At 36.5% G+C, this 17,663-nt stretch overlaps 1 protein-coding gene across 1 annotated transcript in view; it reads right to left on the bottom strand.

The window, feature by feature from the left end:
- The window catches only part of eva1a (eva-1 homolog A (C. elegans)), a 33,431-nt gene extending 16,580 nt beyond the window's left edge, over positions 1-16,851 (bottom strand). Inside the window, exon 1 of the mRNA XM_062067359.1 lies at positions 16,631-16,851. The gene's annotated coding sequence lies outside the window, so the exon portion shown is untranslated. The remainder of the gene's footprint in view (positions 1-16,630) is intronic.
- Between the last annotated feature and the right edge of the window lie 812 nt (positions 16,852-17,663).

Below are 17,663 nucleotides of genomic sequence, written 5' to 3'. Positions count from 1 at the left end.
TAGTTATTAATGATGAGTACAATAGTATAGTTATTATGATGTGTGCAATGGTATAGTTATTTTGATGTGTGCAATTGTATAGTTATTATGATGTGTGCAATAGTATAGTTATTTTGATGTGTGCAATAGTATAGTTATTATGATGTGTGCAATAGTATAGTTATTTTGATGTGTGCAATAGTATAGTTATTATGATGTGTGCAATAGTATAGTTATTATGATGTGTGCAATGGTATAGTTATCAAAATGTGTGCAATGGTATAGTTATTATGATTTGTGCAATAGTAGTTAGCATATGGAGACAAATGTAGAGTGAATAGAGAGCTCTTAACACAACTGCCTAGACTAGGGATGTGCGTATCGATCCTGTGGTATCGATATATCGATACTCACACGCTACTCATTTGGCATCACTTTTCTGAAAAAAGTATCGATATAAACCAAAAAACGGCGTGTGGGGGGTGCAAGCATCACTTTCAGATGTTTTTGATTACTTACTTAACTTACTATGTGCTGGGACACCCCTGTACCTGGCAGAGTATAGAGCTGGCCCAGTCACGTGACAGGAGACAGCGAATGAGCGTCGTCAACGTGCAACACACACACAGCCAGCCGACAGCGATGCAGCCAGGCATATCCAGTGTTGTCCAATTGTTGACTTAAAACAGGCATTGTTTGTTTGTTTTTTTAGTAATGTTTACTGAATATTTTTGTTTAAATGATTATCCTAAATTCAAATAATTTCCACACAGGGGAATTTACTGTTAGTTGAAAATTGCTTGAGTATTTAAAACAAGATAAGAAAGAGATACAATTTGGAGATTCTTCATCTTTGCATTACAGTTTTATTTTTTTCCAAGAAAATCTTGAATATATGATTGAATGTGATTTTGGTTTTAATCTGTTACATGATTTCTTACATTTCGAAAACATTAGCCTATTTCATATTTCATTAATTGCTAATTATATCACAAACTTTAAAAAATAACTGCAGCTTCTTGCAATTTGGATTTGACTGTTAATTGGAAAGCCCTAATATTTAATTATTATTATATATAATATATAGTTATTATTATATATAATATTTAATTTATTTTTCATATTTATGTTATTTATTTTAATTTTACTTTTATTATATATTGACCATAGTAAATGTGGTATAAATGGTCTGTATTTGTCTTGTGATTTGTCTTAAATAATAACAATAGTAATAATATTTTTGACTGACAAAAAATTGCCAATAAGAAATTATTGGTATCGGTATCGGTATCGATGAAAATGCAAGAAAAAGTATCGGTATCGTATCGAATCCTAAAAGTGTGGTATCGCCCATCCCTAGCCTAGACCAGGGGTCGGCAACCTTTACCACTCAAAGAGCCATTTTGACGGGTTTCACAAATTAAAGATAACAATGGGAGCCATAAAAGTCTTTTGAAATTTAAAATGAAATAACACTGCAAAGAAAGCTTTTTTTTAACTTTTGGGTTATGTTTAAACCAGGGGTCTCAGACACCCGCCCCGGCCCGCACCTTATTAGAACAATTTAATGTTAGTGCGGCCCGCGAGTTCAACATTAACGGCGCTTGACAGCGTCATACTTGCCGACTATCCCAGTCTTTCCCGGAGACACCCGACATGTAGGGCGTGTTGGCACTGCCTTAAGCGCCTGCGCACACAGTGTACCTGGTCGGCCACATGTCAGATGCAGCTTCTACTTTCACATGAGAGTGACAGCAAGGCATACTTACTCAACAGTCACACAGCTTACACTGACGGTGGCCGTACAAAACCACTTTAACACAACATTAACACTGTTACGTTACAAATATGCGCCACACTGTGAACCCACACCAAAAAAGAATGACAAACACATTTCTGGAGAACATCTGCACCGTAACACAACATAAACACAACACATCGAATACCCAGAATCCCATGCAGCCCTAACTCTTCCGGTCTACATTGTACACCCCCGCTACCACCAAACCCCGCCCACCTCAACCGACGCACGAAAGGGGGTGGGAAAGGGGTTTGATGTGTGTGTGTGTGTGTGTGTGTGTGTGTGGGGGGGGGGGGGGGGGGGGGTTGTGGTGCTAGTGGGGGGGGGAGAGTTAGGGCTGCATGGGATTCTGGGTATTCGATGTGTTGTGTTTATGTTGTGTTACGTGCAGATGTTCTCTAGAAATGTGTTTGTCATTCTTTTTTGGTGTGGGTTCACAGTGTGGCGCATATTTGTAACGTAACAGTGTTAAAGTTGTTTTATACGGCTACCGTCAGTGTAAGCTGTGTGGCTGTTGAGCAAGTATGCTTTGCTGTCACTTACGTGTGCAAGTAAAAGTAGTTACATGCACCATGTGGACGGGCTGGCACGGTGTTTGTACAGGCTATAGAGTAGGGATGGGCGATACCACACTTTTAGGATTCGGTACGATACCGATACTTTTTCTCGCATTTTCATCGATACCAATACCGATACCAATAATATCTTATTGGCAATTTTTTGTCAGTCAAAAATATTATTACTATTGTTATTATTTAAGACAAATCACAAGACAAATACAGACCATTTATACCACATTTGTTATTGTCAATATATAATAAAAGTAAAATTAAAATAAATAACATAAATATGAAAAATAAATTAAGTATTATATATAATAATAACTATATATTATATATAATAATAATTAAATATTAGGGCTTTCCAATTAACAGTCAAATCCGAATTGCAAGAAGCTGCAGTTATTTTTTTTATTGGGCCAGCTTTATACTCTGCCAGGTATACAGGGGTGTCCCAGTACATAGTAAGTTAAGTAAGTCATCAAAAACATCTGAAAGTGATGCTTGCACCCCCCACACGCCGTTTTTTGGTTTATATCGATACTTTTTTCAGAAAAGTGATGCCAAATGAGTAGCGTGTGAGTATCAATATATCGATACCACAGGATCGATACGCACATCCCTACTATAGAGCAGGGGTCACCAACGCGGTGCCCGCGGGCACCAGGTCGCCCGTAAGGACCAGATGAGTCGCCCGCGGGCCTGTTCTAAAAAAAAATAAAAAATGTTTTTTTTTATATATTTTTTAAAAATTTAATCTACATAGAAAAAACACAAGATACACTTTCAATCAGTACATCAACCCAAACAACCTCCCCCATGCACACTCATCCACACCCACTCACACAAAAGGGGTTATTTCTTTCTGCTACCAATATTCTGGTTCCCACAACATAGACAACACATCTGCAAGGGACACAGTCCCTGAAGCACACATGATTGTATAGGCTGCTGGTCCACTAACATTTTCCTTAATTACTATTTTTTATGTAATTATTTTTATATTGTTTTACTTTCTTTTTTATCCAAGAAAATGTTTTTTATTTATTTATCTTATTTTATTTTATTTTTAAAAAAAAGGGCCTTATCTTCAACAGACCAGGTTGTCAATGAAATTAGATTTGTTTAAAGGGTTTTTTAAACCAGGCCCAGTCCAGATAATGTCCAAGTCGGACTCAGCAACACACACCTTCATTCATGTACACAGAAAAAAATTAGGGAACACAACAGATTGCATATAATTTATAAACAAAATTACATTTTCAAAATAAGCATTTATGTACAGTCCAGATTATGTCCAGGTCACTCAAATTAGGGAACACAACAACAGATATCATATAATCTATAAACATAATTATACTTTCAAAATAAGCCTTTGAGGACTTCTCATCTTTTTTTTAATGTTTTTTGGCATCACTATCGTTTTCAACCATGTAACTTTCTAAAGTTAGAAAATACTGAATAAACGTTTTAAAGAAAGTAATACTAAGTGAATATCTGTTTTTGGCCTTAAAAATAAACATTTTACCGAGTACTATAATTAAATTGACTAAATCATGATTGTCAATGAACTCTCCTAAAATAACAGAAACCACATTAAGCTTCATAAACAAACCAATCCTTAAACACATTTTTTCAACTTTCACCCAAAACAAAGACACAATATGACAATACCAAAACAAATGTAGGGTGGATTCAGGCTCCTGACAACAAAATCGGCAATCATCTGACTCTGTCATATTCCATAATTTTAACATTTTCCCTGTGGGTAAGAAGTTATAAATAATTTTAATTTGAAAATAACGATTTTGCACATCGATAGTGGTTTTATAGATTAGTTTGAATATGGCATCCCATGGCAACGGGCAGTCAAAAAAGTCCTCACATTTTCCATTTGTGTTGTATGAGGCAGCCTTCAAAGATTTCTTTATTAAATAAAAATTATATTTTTTTTAATTTATTTTAGTTCCTTTTTGCCAACTAGAATTTCTTATTAGAGGTTTACAAACTAATAATTTAGTAGTTCCATAATTAATTATTTGTTTCCATCTTTTCCCAATTACTCCAGTTAGTTGATAAAATGAAAAGCTTGAGCAAGCATCACCATACATAGCTCTAAATTAATCATACTTCATCATTTTACCATTCTCATTGATAATATCATTGACAAAAATGATTCCTCTTTCAAACATATTTTTCCAAAAGAAAGGCTTTCCATCTATTACAATATTAGAGTTCATCCATATTAACTGCTGCAAAATATCGTCTCTTTTTTCTGGCACATAAAATTGAAAACACCATTATGAGTGGATTGTTTCCTTTATGAACCCCGCCATGTTTCCCAGCAGACTCTCTGGGAGGGGATCACTTGCAAAAAAGGATACAATTTATTTTGATACAGTATATGTTTTTTGTCCAACAGGACATTTGTGTACCACTCAATGTTTAAATACATCTTTGGAACAATTGATGCTTTTAAAGACAGACACATAGCTTCAAGGTTGAGAAGTTTCAGGCCCCCATATTCATACTCTTTGTACAAAACCTTTCTTTTAATCTTTTCTGGTTTGCCGTTCCAGACAAAATCGAAGACCCTCCGCTCATAAACCTTAAAAAAGTTTTGTGATGGAGCTGGTAATGACAAAAACTAATAAATAAATTGAGGAATAATTAACGAGTTGGCAATAGACCTTTTACCATACAAGGTTAGGGATTTCCCTTTCCATAATTGTATAATTTTGTCCAGCTTTCTTAGTCGATTATCATAATTTACTGAGCCTAGATCTTCCAGATTTTCTGGGACAACAACACCAAGTATGTTAACTGGTCCATCTGTCCACAAAACAGGCACTTTGCATTCCATTCGAAAGGACGTTCCCTTTAGATTTCCGTTCCTTAACATTTTACATTTATCATAATTAAGCTTAAGGCCAGATTGCTGTGAAAATATGTCCAAAAGATTAAGAAGGTTCCGCAAACAATGAGGAAAAATCTTATCTTTGTGAATCAGCCTTTTCTGACATGAACTTCATCAAGAACAAACACAGAACACGCCTCACTGATGCACATCTGCAAGACTCACTCAGAGTTGCAGTGTCAAGTTACACACCAGAGTACAACACACTAGTTAACAGCATGCAATGCCAGGCTTCCCACTAACTGACAAAGAAACAGATAACAGATTTGGTGTCCAGTTCAAAGTGTGACATGATTTAAAAATTTGAGAGTTTACTTTTGTATTTTACATGAGTTATTATTTGTACAAACATGGTGCAAAGTAATTCATGATTTGTTAAAAAATGTTAGTGGCTAGCTAGTTAAAATGGGATATTGTGATTTCACAAGACTGTCTTAGAAGTGATCATTTGAAAATGTTCAATTTGAAAAATGTGCACTTAGAGAAAATATAAAAATAAAGTGTTGCATATTGATATTTATCTGTTTCTATATATGTATTGTGAGAAATCATTTAGATGATCAGTGTTTCCACAAAGATAAATATAATTAATTATTAATAATAACAGAGTTAAAGGTAAATTGAGCAAATTGGCTACTTCTGGCAATTTATTTAAGTGTGTATCTAACTGGTAGCCCTTCGCATTAATCAGTACCCAAGAAGTAGCCCTTGGTTTCAAAAAGGTTGGTGACCCCTGCTATAGAGGATCAGAAAATACAGTGCTATCATGGCATTCCCTTGATTAAATTGTTAGGGTGTGAATTGGAGAATATTTGCCTCGGGAGATCGTAATTTAGTTGTAAGGGTGAAAACTGGAGAATATTTACCCAGGGAGATTTCTAAGAGAGGCACTGAGATCCGTAAGTCTCCTGGGAAAATCGGGAGGGTCGGCAAGTATGCAGCTGAGCCGCATCAGAGTGGTCAAAGAGCCGCATGCGGCTCCGGAGCCGCGGGTTGCCGACCCCTGGCCTAGACATGCAGCCAATTTATAAAATTAACATACTTCTGTTGCTATGTGCATTATTTCATACATAAATAAATTTGAACCATTTCATTTGTGAACCTGCTATTATATATTGGCTCTGATTAGCGATTGTAACCCAGGTGGTTTGATCCAGCTTGCAAACACCAGCAGGAGACAGTGATGACCACAAGCTTTTGATTGATTGATTGATTGATTGATTGATTGAGACTTTTAGTAGTAGGTTGCACAGTTGTCCACTGTGCACTGTCCACTGTGCACTGTCCACACATGTCACATGACATCACATCATATTACAGTAAGATACAGTAAGTCTGCTGCAGCAATATTTAATCATGGGGGATGTGCTCCCAAGTCGTGAAGTGGTAAAATCTTGAATAAATTCTAGATTTTACAGTCAAAAGTATTTGCTATGTTTATGTTAAAATACAAATAAAAAATCCGAACACGTGAATAAAGTCATAATTTGATCAGAATGTCGTATTTTTCTTTTATTTAAATCCTAATTTTCTGGAACTAATGTTGTTGTATCACAAAAATTAAAAATGCTATGAAAATAACATTATTTTATGACAATGTAGTCATAATAGTGCCATCATCTTTTTTATGAGCTAATGTTACAAGATTACCTAACATTTAAGATAATAACGTTGGATTATTACAAAAAAATTTTTTACAATTGTTCGAGAATAATATTGAAATATTACAAAGAAAAACTCAAAATATTATGAGCATAAAACCCTAATATTATAAAACAGAAACCTAAACATAGTATGAGAATGCATTTGATATATTGTCAAGAAAAACCCAAAATCTAATAAAAATTGGATCTAAATATGATATACAATACTATACATGAGATTTAAGTTGCAATATTGTAAGAAAATAATCAAAACCTAATAACAATGTATAATCGATATTACAAGAAAAGTTCAAAATAGTATGAGAGTAAAATCACTATATTTCAAGAAAAACATCAGAACCTTAGAAAAATAAAGTTGGAATAGTACAAAAAAACTTGTAAAATGTTATTAGCTTTAAGATGTAATATTATAAACTATATGAAAATGAAAATCATATTTATCATAAGTAAAAATCAACATTTTATGAGAATAAAGTTGTAATATTGTAAACACAAATTGACTCCAAATTGATTGAAAGTAAAATATACAGTAAATATTACAATGAAAAATACAAGACAAATTTTACAGGGAAAAAATGTTTATAATTTTGATAAACAAGAAATAATAATGGTGTAAGAATATTTTTTATGAGCTTTAAGTTATAACATTTTAAGGGGAAATATGCAAAATAAATAAAAAATGTAAGTCAAACTTTCGCAAGAAAAAAAAACATACACATTTTATCACAACAAAGTTAGAAAAAATCCAATAATAAAACTTCACAATTTACGAGCTTTAAATTGTAATTATTAATAATAAAAAAGCATAACTGTGTAAAAAAAAATAGGTCATCATGTTAGACAAGACAAAATCTCAACATTTTATGAGAACAACGTTTTAATATTGTAAAGGAAAAGTCAAAATTACTACAAAAGTTATAAAAATACAATCTAATGATTGAGTAAACGTTCTTTTATTTAAATACATTAGTAATATACAAGAAAAACATGCAACATTTTATGAGAATAAAATCATAATAGTACAAGAAAAAAGTTTGTTATTGAAATGTAATTTTACAGGACAAACTTAAAATGTTATGAAAAAGAAAACACATTTATGTGCATAATACATATAAAAATACAAAACCCAAAACCAGTGAAGTTGGCACGTTGTGTCATTCGTAAATAAAAACAGAATACAATGATTTGCAAATCCCTTTCAACTTATATTCAATTGAATTGACTGCAAAGACAAACTATTTAATGTTCGAACTGAGAAAATTATTATTTTTTTGCAAATAATCATTAACTTTGAATTTAATGGCAGCAACACGTTGCAAAAAAGTTGGCAAAGGGGCATTTTTACCACTGTGTTACATGGCCTTTCCTTTTAACAACGCTCAGTAAACGTTTGGCAACTGAGGAAACCAAATTTTGAAGCTTTTCAGGTGAAATTCTTTCACATTCTTGCTTGATGTACAGCTTAAGTTGTTCAACAGTCTGAGGTCTCCATTGTTGTATTTTAGGCTTCATAATGCGCCACACATTTTCAATGAGAGACAGGTCTGGACTACAGGCAGGCCAGTCTAGTACCCGCACTCTTTTACTATGAAGCCACGCTGTTGTAACACGTGGCTTGGCATTGTCTTGCTGAAATAAGCAGGGGCGTCCATTATAACGTTGCTTGGATGGCAACATATGTTGCTCCAAAATCTGTATGTACCTTTCAGCATTAATGATGCCTTCACAGAAGTGTAAGTTACCCATGCCTTGGGCACTAATGCACCCCCATACCATCACAGATGCTGGCTTTTGAACTTTGCACCTATGACAGTCGGAATGGTTCTTTTCCTCTTTGTTCCGGAGGACACAACGTCCAGTTTCCAAAAACAATTTGAAATGTGGACTCGTCAGACCACAGAACACTTTTACACTTTGCATCAGTCCATCTTAGATGAGCTTGGGCCCAGCAAAGCCGGCGGCGTTTCTGGGTGTTGTTGATAAATGGCTTTCGCTTTGCATGGTAGAGTTTTAACTTGCACTTACAGATGTAGTGACGAACTGTAGTTACTGACAGTGGTTTTTTTCTGAAGTGTTCATGAGCCAATGTGGTAAAATCCTTTACACACTGATGTCGCTTTTTGATGCAGTACCGCCTGAGGGATCCAAGGTCACAGGCATTCAATGTTACGTGCAGTGATTTCTCCAGATTCTCTGAACCTTTTGATGATATTACAGACTTTAGATGGCGAAATCCCTAAATTCCTTGCAATAGCTCGTAGAGAAATGTTGTTCTTAAACTGTTCAACAATTTGCTCGGGCATTTGTTCACAAAGTGGTGACCCTCGCCCCATCCTTGTTTGTGAATGACTGAGCATTTTATGGAAGCTGCTTTTATACCCAATCCTGGCACCCACCTGTTCCCAATTAGCCTGTTCACCCGTGGGATGTTCCAAATAAGTGTTTGATGAGCATTCCTCAACTTTCTCAGTCCTTTTTGTCACTTGTGCCAGCTTTTTTTAAACATCTTGCAGGCATCAAATTCCAAATGAGCTAATATTTCCAAAAAATAACAACGTTTAGTTCGAAGGTTAAGTATCTTGTCTTTGCAGTCTATTCAATTGAATATTGGTTGAAAAGTATTAGTAAATCATTGTATTCTGTTTCTAGTTACGATTTACACAACGTGCCAACTTCACTGGTTTTGGGTTTGTACAATAAATAACAAAAATAATAATGGTATATAATCTTTTTTTAAGCTTTAAGCATTTTTGCTTTTATTTGTCGTTTTTTAAGGGAAAAATGCAAGATTATTTAAAGAAAAAAGTCAAACAATCACCAGAAAAAAAAAAAAATCAACATACATTTTACAAGCATGAAGTTGTATTTAATATGTGAAAAAGCAAAACAATGTGAAAATTAGGTCATATTATTGCCAGACAAAAACTCAACATTTTATAAGAATGAAGTCCTATTATTATAAGATAAAATTGATGAGAATGTCATTTGGCGCATGAAGATAATAATTCACCAAATAGCAATCTCAATTGAATTGAAAATGTATATCTCCAGGGTGTGAATATGAACCGCGTAGGCCTCCACTGTAAGAATGTGTGAAAACATAGTGTGTGTAAAATACACATTTGTGGCGTCCAGTAGCACTTGAGGCACATGAAAATGTTGCAAGAATGACACATCAGCGTGAGTAAGGATGTGTCGCAACCAAACACACACACGCACACACGCACACACACACACACAAAAGGCACATTAGACTATGACACAAAGAAACACAACACACCCTCTGAGCGTTTGCAAATTGACTGGCTGTCGAGGTGGTTTTGAGATGTTTGTGTGAGAGCTGCCAGACATGGCTGCCCTTCTCTCGCTCCCGCGTCCCCAACAGCGTTTTGGACTCGACCATTTAGGTTAGTGCTTGCAAAAAAACCATGTCATCCTGCACTTCATTATAAAGATTTATAGGACAACACAACAGTAGCTTGCTTTCCGTATAGAATGTTTGAATAGGAAATACTCCGCAACAAATGTTGTGAAACAGTGATCTCACCTAAAGAACTGCAACACATGTAGAATCCACCACTCAAAATATAAGGTGCACCTGCTTGATGTAATGTGGACCAATACAAGGGCTTTATTTTAAAACTTTAAACTTTAAAGTCACTGATGTTCAGTTTTTTTCATGAATCACATATGTACCATATTTTCCGGACCATAGGGCGCACCGGATTATAAGGCGCACTGCCGATGAATGGTCTATTTTTTATCTTTTTTCATATATAAGGCGCCCCGGATTATAGGGCACATTAAAGGAGTCATCCTTCCATCCATTTTCTACCGCTTGTCCCTTTCGGGGTCGCGGGGGGTGCTGGAGCCTATCTCAGCTGCATTCGGGCGGAAGGCGGGGTACACCCTGGACAAGTCGACACCTCATCACATATTATTATAATTTTTTTCGATATTGAAAACACTTCCTTGTGGTCTACATAACTTGTAATGGTGGTTCTTTGGTCAAAATGTTGCATAGATTATATTTTACAGATCCTCTTCAAGCCACTTTCTGACAGTCGCTTCAGGATGCGCCGTTTTGTGGGCGGTCTTATTTACATGGCTCACCTTCGGCAGCGTCTTCTCCCCGTCATCTTTGTTGTAGCGTGCAAGGACGGGAGTGGAAGAAGTGTCAAAAGATGGAGCTAACTGTTTTAATGACATTCAGACTTTATTAAATCAATAATGGAGCAGCATCTCCTCATCTGGACACAACAACAAGGCCGGAAATGTGTGCCTTGAAAAACCGTCCGACCGGAACTCTCTAATAACTAAAGTTCCTTGGGTGAAAAATGTAAACTCACTACACGGGTATGTTTTAGTGCTTTCATGACGAGTTTACTGACAGATATAAGTAAGAACTTTACACTACTTGATATTTGAAATGGCAACAGCGGAGGATGAATGTCCCATAACAAGAAGTTAGAGAAAAAGAAGAAGCTTATCGACTACGGCGTCTCCACGGACTACAAAGGCGGACGAGCGCCATTTTTCAGGATTTATGCAGATCCCAGATACAGATCAGCAGGTACCAGAGGGAAGAAAAGTTGCTTTTGCATAATATTGCGTAACAAAACACCAGATAATATGTCTTACCTTATACCCACACCATAATATTACTCGTATGTTGAAGCACATCAAGCAGTACTAAAACATTTTGATAGATTTTTGAGCGCCGTGTGTAATGTTCTATATTTTCAATGGAACATATCAAATGTTGGTGTTGTTTACTTGAGTCATATTGCCATCATAGTGCAGTCTACACGTATCTCCTATGTTTGACTGCCATCTGCTTGTCACACTTATCATTACACCATGTACCAAATAAAATTGCTTCGAGGATGGTAAGTAAAACCAGAATTATTCCGTACATTAGGCGCACCGGGTTATAAGGCGCACTGTCGAGTTTTGATTAAAAAAAAGGATTTTAAGTGCGCCTTATGGTCCGGAAAACACGGTATATTATTGCGGGTTCAGAGTATCATGATAAGAAGTAATTTGTGATGACTATTGGGAGAAAATACCAGTCAATGGCTGGTTAGCTTAGCAGAGTTAGCTTAAACAACGAGAAAGTAACCATGTTAATTTTAAAGTTAAATTCAATTAATAATATTACCAAAATGTGAATATTTATACTATGTTGAATTTTCAGTGCTTCTGATTGGAGCTTTCAGAAAGGGCTAGGTTTGTATTATTCTCATTTTCTTCATGTTATCCCAAAAGCTAAACTAATAATACTATATATATGTACAAAACCCAAAACCAGTTAAGTTGGCACGTTGCGTAAATGGTAAATAAAAACAGAATACAATGATTTACTAATCCTTTTCAACCTATATTCAACTGAAAAGACTGCAAATACAAGATACTTAACATTTGAACTGGAGAACTTTGTTATTTTTTGCAAATATTAGCTCATTTGGACTTTGATGCCTGCAACATGTTTCAAAAAAGCTGGCACAAGTGGCCAAAAAGACTGAGAAAGTTGAGGAATGCTCATCAAACACTTATTTGGAACATACCACAGGTGAACAGGCTAATTGGGAACAGGTGGGTGCCATGATTAGGTATAAAAGCAGGTTCCATGAAATTCACAAACAAGGATGGGGCGAGAGTCACCACTTTGTGAACAAATGAGTGAGCAAATTGTCGAACAGTTTAAGAACAACATTTCTCAACGAGCTATTGCAAGGAATTTAGGGATTTCGCCACTTAGGTCCGTAATATCATCAAAAGGTTCAGAGAATCTGGAGAAATCACTGCACGTAAGCGGCTAAGCCGTGACCTTGGATCCCTCAGGCGGTACTGCATCAAAAAGCGACATCAGTGTGTAAAGGATATCACCACATGGGCTCACGAACACTTCAGAAAACCACTGTCAGTAACTACAGCTGGTCGCTACATCTGTAAGTGCAGGTTAAAACTCTATTAGGCAAAGCGAAAGCCATTTATCAACAACACCCAGAAACGCCACCGGCTTCGCTGGGCCCGAGCTCCTCTAAGACGGACTGATGCAAAGTGTAAAAGTGTTCTGTGGTCTGGCGAGTCCACATTTCAAATTGTTTTTGGAAACTGTGGACGTCGTGTCCTCCGGACCAAAGAGGTAATAGCCATCTGGATTGCTACAGGAGCAAAGTTCAAAAGCGAGCATCTGTGATGGTATGGGGGTGTATTAGTGCCCAAGACATGGGTAACTTACACATCTGTGAAGGCACCATTAATGCTGAAAGGTACATACAGGTTTTGGAGCAACATGTGTTGCCATCCAAGCAACATTATCATGGACGCCCCTGCTTATTTCAGCAAGACAATGCCAAGCCACGTGTTACAACAGCTTGGCTTCATAGTAAAAGAGTGCGGGTACTAGACTGGCCTGCCTGTAGTCCAGACCTGTCTCCCATTGAAAATGTGTGGCGCATTATGAAGCCTAAAATACAACAACGAAGACCTCGGACTGTTGAACAACTTAAGCTGTACATCAAGCAAGAGTGGGAAGGAATTCCACCTGAAAAGCTTAAAAAAAAATTCCAAAACCTTTTACTGAGTGTTGTTAAAAGGAAAGGCCATGTAACACAGTGGTAAAAATGCCCCTGTGCCAACTTTTTTGCAACATGTTGCTGCCATTAAATTCTAAGTTAATGATTATTTGCAAAAAAAAAATGTTCTCCTTTCGAACATTAAATATTTTGTCTTTGCAGTCTATTCAATTGAATATAAGTTAAAAAGGATTTGCTAATCATTGTATTCTGTTATTATTTACAAATTACACAACATGCCAACTTCACTGGTTTTGGGTTTTGTATAATGACTGTACAATATATTGTATATCAGGTTTCCATCAAAGAGACATTGGCGTCTAGGTTTGTGTGGGGGATTTTGACATTTTCTCTTTAAAATCAACATTTATGCTATGTTGAATTTTCATTTTTTCTGATTGCAACCTTTTAAAAGGGATAAGTTTAGCCTATGCTAAAGCTAAGCTAAGAATATTCTACAATATGTATCGTGTATGTCAGGTTTCCTTTAAAAAGACATTGTTGCGTTTAGGTACGTGGGGGAATTTTGACATTTACTCTTTGAAATTACAACTTCATGTGTGTAAATGACAACATTTTTTGTATTCTTGTACCATAAAAACAAATATTGTTGGTTCATTATATGACTTTGTTCAGAGAAATTACAACTTTATTCTCGTATGATTCTGCATAGGTGTTTTTTTTTCAAAAATACATTTTTATTCACTTGATATTACAACTTTTCCCTAATACCATTCTTCTAGTAATTGTGCATTTTTTTTCCCTCTCAGTGTTTTGTGAGCTGGCTTGATAAACGATTCCTTTAAGGGCTTTGTTTTGGATATGTGAGGTAAAAACATCAAATATTTTTTATATTAAAATTACACAAATTCTTGGAAAAAGTGTAGTTTTCTTTATAAAGCTTTAAAGGACTAATCCATTTTAAAAAGTGTTTTCTACAGGACTACAATGTATTTGTGGCTGTGTGTTGCAGAGATGATGGGCGTGGGGGGCTGGATTGCAAAATTAGCTAGGATACATTTATATTTAATTTTTAGGGGTCACTTTAAAAAAAAAAAAGACAATCTAGAGAATCTGAATACTTCATAAATATATCGACAAAGTCGCTAAGTTGGCAAAATGGGATCCTCCAGGTAAGTCTTTTTATTCTCTGGCAGACCAGGGTCCTCATGTATTAAGCGTGTGTCCGCACAAAAACCTGGTATACGCCCTTTTTAACGGCAAAGTTGAGCTGTATTCAGAGTGAACTGGATGTGGAAATGTGTGCTACCTTACGCTAAATTCATGCTTCACGTAAGCACATTTTTACCGACTGTGAATACTTAGGCATCACACAGAAGTGGTCATTTGGGTTTGGCTAACATTACATTTTAACAATGTCAAAAATTGAGGCAAGAACTGAAAATTCACTTTTTTGTCAATGCATTTAATACTTCATATTAATATTCATATCTGTGGGGACGTCTATTAATTATCCAGGTGATAACTTTTGCTAAATGTTGCTGCCACAATGTGTTCCTGTGACTCTAGCACAGTTTGGCCATGGAGAGGACAGCAGCAGCCAGTGGTTGCGACACAATGGCACCGGAGACGGTTGAGGAATGGCCCGAATTTATGTTAAGTGGCTCTCACTGTAAGAAGCTCTCCTGTGTTGTAATAATAAATTCAGTAATCAAACAAGAGTCAAAGTATTTTGTATCCTTTTTAATATGCTGGCATGTGTGAATTTAAAAGATTACATAATTTTCACAGGAAACTCCAATCTGGCTGTGAGCAGGCTACTGTATAAACACATTTTGTCATAAATTAGACAAATTACATTTATATTTATATGTGTTGTAATAATAAATTGAGTAATCAAACAAGAGTCAAAGTATTTGTATCCTTTTTAATATGCTGGCATGTGTGAATTTAAAAGATTACATAATTTTCACAGGAAACTCTAATCTGGCTGTGAGCAGGCTACTGTATGAACACATTTTGTCGTAAATTACACAAATTATATTTATATTGGGGGTAATCAGAGTCACCCACCTCTTGGTAAGTTTTACTTATCATTGCAGCACTACTTCGGCTCTGTTCCCCTCCTTTTTTACCTTCTTCCTGATGTCCGACCATTTATTTTTTATTTCAGCCTGTGTGCGGTTTCTGGAGTCCACAGCATTGCAGGCTCACACACTCAACTCTCTTTTGTTCGCTCGAAACACCAGAAAGGAGCACCTCCTACGTGCTTGTCGGTGAATTGCGTGGGAACTCAGGCACATGGATAATTTCAATAATATTTTCATATTTTTAAGTGGGTGTGGGTCAATTCCACATTGATTGGGAGGTAAAAAAAAGAAATGTGCTTGGAGTAGTGCGTACACACACTTTAATATATCTGAATATTTTTTTGCGTACTCCGTTTTCTGGATTTGAGCGTACGCCAATTTTTTGTGGCAAAAATATGAACAGAGAGAAGCGGAGTTACAGTGCCAACTACTGTACAGAGACAGTCCCGTTATAATGTGTTTATCTGTTTGTAGTGGTTCTAATGTATTCATCATTAAAGAGCCACAGTTAAATGAAGGTATGAGAAACACTGACTTGATTTCATGTTGTTTACGTACTTCTGCTTCTCCCTGCTCATTTTTGTTGAATTTCGCCAAAGTAAAAGTGACGTTCTTCAACGTAACTTTCCCAAGCGTGCTATAAATAAAGTAAACAATTACCATTTTCATATCTGGTGGGAAATGTTCCTGAGCATTCACAGTCTATTTTGGGATGTGAGCCTTTGACCCTCCTGTCCCTGCGGCCAAGCCCTTACGAGCTACTGTTGCCTCCAAATAAATAAAAAGCTTGGAGAAACCCTCTCATTGTTCAGTCAACTCCGTTTGAGAGCAAGCTGGGACTTCCCGTTTTAAAGACACTGTACGCGTATTTCTTCCTGTGATGCTAATTCAGCGTGACAGCGGCCTTATCCTCCTTTGCACCGTTAACTCTTTTCTAACATGACCTGCAGAGACAGCATGCACGCCCAAACGCGGCAGATGGACGGAATGAGAGCAAAGGTAATAATGGTCGGAAGAAAAAAAAGTCATGTCGAGGGAAAATGTAAAGTTGTCAGCATGAGAAAGATGAATACTTACATTTCCACGCAACCTCCTCTCCTCTCATCCATCCCTCACCTCTTCTCCTTTGCCTTCCTCTCACTGCTCCTCTCCTCTCTGTGCTCAGCTCCTCCCTCCTGGAAAAAAACACATCAAATGTACAAGTTTGCTTCTTGCCTGCAATTGCTCTAACATCCTATTCTCTCTCTCTCTCTCTCCTGCTTTTGTGGTGCAGGTTTGCAGGCGGAATGTTCTCTTCCCTCCTTTTCCTCCTCCTCCGTGTGAGTGTCTCCAGTTTGCTTTGCAGTCAGCCAGGCAGAGGTCAGAGCCTTGAGGGCAGAGCTGTGACATGAGAGACCTCGACAGGACAAGCAAGTCCCTCTCTCTATCTCCCAAATGTCTGCAACCTTTCCTCTCTCACATGCTTGGCCATTAATATACTATAGTGGAATAGAGGAGGGAGGAAAGTGACAGGAGCCTCATGAATACTTTATTAATAGTTTCTCTAATGTGGACGTGTCCATTTAAAGGTCCCCTATTTTTAAATGATGTTTTAACAGTATGTGTTTATAAACATCAAACTCACTTGTTTGAAAATGTTGAAAAACCCTCCATGCTCACAGATGCGATATCCCCCTCGAAACCGGCACCGAGATGAGCCTATCCCCCGTACACGCCCACCACTTCATGCAAGACAAATTTGTGGAAAAAAGAGGCTTCGCCACACATCCTAAAATAAAGCGAGTGTTCTGGCGAGACATGCTCTCCATTGGGATTCATTCCTCCCCAACCTCCCCTGCATCTGTGCACTCATATAAATCAGATGCAGAAACATTATTGTGCATTACACTAGGTAGAACACTTACCCTAAATAACGCAACATTTTTGTATTTGGTTATTTAATATACATGTTTTGCACGACAAACGATCAAATGTATTAAATTATTAGGTTATGTTTTTTTTGTTGTTGCTAAGAACCACAGGTCTTGTGGCACTTGAATTATGACACCTTCACATCAATCCGTAAAGTAATAAATTGTACATTATATAGTCTAATTGTTTGTTATGTGAA

This window comes from Entelurus aequoreus, linkage group LG02 (assembly GCF_033978785.1).
Source record: "Entelurus aequoreus isolate RoL-2023_Sb linkage group LG02, RoL_Eaeq_v1.1, whole genome shotgun sequence".
Classification (NCBI taxonomy): domain Eukaryota; kingdom Metazoa; phylum Chordata; class Actinopteri; order Syngnathiformes; family Syngnathidae; genus Entelurus; species Entelurus aequoreus.
The sequence above is the reverse complement of the archived record's forward strand: the minus strand, read 5'-3'. Positions and strand labels throughout refer to the sequence as shown.